The following is a 2,130-nucleotide window of genomic DNA, read 5'->3' as shown; positions in this document are numbered from 1 at the left end:
AAAATGGTATAATCATCCTCACTTTACTCATTCAACATCATTACCAACATAATCATTTATCAATATAATCTACCATGTGAACCAGCCCACCATATGGCCATCTACATACATGGCTTAGCATACATACCTTCAAGCACTCACCTTAATGCTAAATCATAGCTTCTCAAGCATGCAGCATATCATAATCATATATCAATTACATATGGCTCTTACCTTAAGCCTTTGCATTGATCATAACATCATATAACATATCTCACAATTCAAAACCTAAAGCATGCCACTACGTGGTCATCATATCATATTATATCATATCATATCATATCATAAAGTGGTCCTCCCGCTTGGACATAACAGAGTCACGTACGATGGCCAATTGATGGACAATATACAATATCATGTCATGTTCTATTCCTATAGCAAACGACAGAGTCATGTCACCGCCCAATTTTCAAGACAAACAACGGAGTCAAATCATGCCCCATTGCTAAGCAAATAACGGAGTCTTGTCGAGCCCCATTGCTGAGCAAATGATAGAGTCCCAAAGTCATCATCTAAAGAAATCTCTCAATGAACGACATCACAATCCTTGTCTAAGGTAGTATCCCAATGGACTGCATCACCAAGAGTATTCTCCATAAGTGGCATCACATCATCATTCAGAGTAATATCTCGATGGATGGCATCATACACAACAGATAAGAATCACTTGAGGGATTTCAACCACTGCCCCTGTTTACTATTGTCCTAGAGGCACGGACATAGTCATCATCACATAGCAAAAGGAAATCACAGGTGGGACAAAACCACTTTTCTTGCTTACACCATCGTTGTCGACCAAACATAAAGAGTCATAGGGATATGGACACACTCAACCTCTTAATATCCATTATCCAAAAATCCTCCACATATGGAACATGCATAATCAACATCATAACATCTTTTAGAACAATCCACCTATGGAACATACATATCTCACTTCATGTCATCGTTCGAAATCATCTACAGATGGAACATATGTATCTGACATCCTATCATCTTCCGAAATCATCTACGAACGAAGCATACATATCTCACATCATATCATCGTCCAAAATCATATACAGGTGGAACATATTCCTTAGCGCAATTATACTTCATCATACTAGTCATCATGGCATATTCAATCATTCGTAATCATGCTTTATTTCTCATTTCAAGAACATAATCATTGGCACATTAATTACTTAGCCAAAGACAATCCTTCTACGCAGTTCACATAATTCTCATATCATTCACTAGTCTAGACATAGCATTTCGAGACGTATTCATTATGTACACATTCATATTAACATCATAACATTATCCAAAATTATCCACGGACAGCACATACATCATGTCATTGATATTTATTATCACTCATGATCTCATTCATTTCATCATAATTTACTTATATCACCATCATATCACATTCTACATTTAGCCTAGGTATATTCTTCTAGGCATATCATACATTTTTCATAACATTCACTAGTCTAGGCATAACAATTCTAGACATGTTAACCATATCGACATTCAACATAGTGTCATCATTTCCACTACATTAACTCATTTCCACATCAACATCATTAGCCTAGGCATAATCCTTTTAGGCATATCACATCATTCTCATGTATTTTCCAATCTAAGAATTCTACCTCTAGACATGGTTATAGCTCATACATAGTGTACATTATGCACTATCATTTATGAAGCATATATGCACCTTAGTTATTGTGCTCCTATGCATAAAAGTTTTTCCCACTCACTTTGACAATTCAAGGGTGTTCCTCTATCCACACTTGCACACTTTAGCTCAACAACTTAATATTCACAAATGGGTAGAATTCTTACTCCCAATAGTCACCTAGCATTTAACAACACATATTCATTAGCATTTACATCATAATTCTCAATTTCATAGGCAAATCCTAGCTTTCAGATTATTTTCAACTTTTCTAAAAATAGTCAAATCCTTAACGTATGTACAAATAAGGTTAAATCATTTAACAATGAGCTAATCCAAATATTCATCCAACTCAAAGAGGCAATTTTTCCATCGAAGTTGCATCATTTTGAATCTAAGTTATCAACCGTTCAAATTGAAAATCAATT

Source organism: Theobroma umbraticum, unplaced genomic scaffold, assembly GCF_002168275.2.
Source record: "Theobroma umbraticum cultivar Fairchild unplaced genomic scaffold, ASM216827v3 scaffold_12.1, whole genome shotgun sequence".
In the NCBI taxonomy this organism is placed as follows: Eukaryota; Viridiplantae; Streptophyta; class Magnoliopsida; order Malvales; family Malvaceae; genus Theobroma; species Theobroma umbraticum.
The sequence above is the reverse complement of the archived record's forward strand: the minus strand, read 5'-3'. Positions refer to the sequence as shown.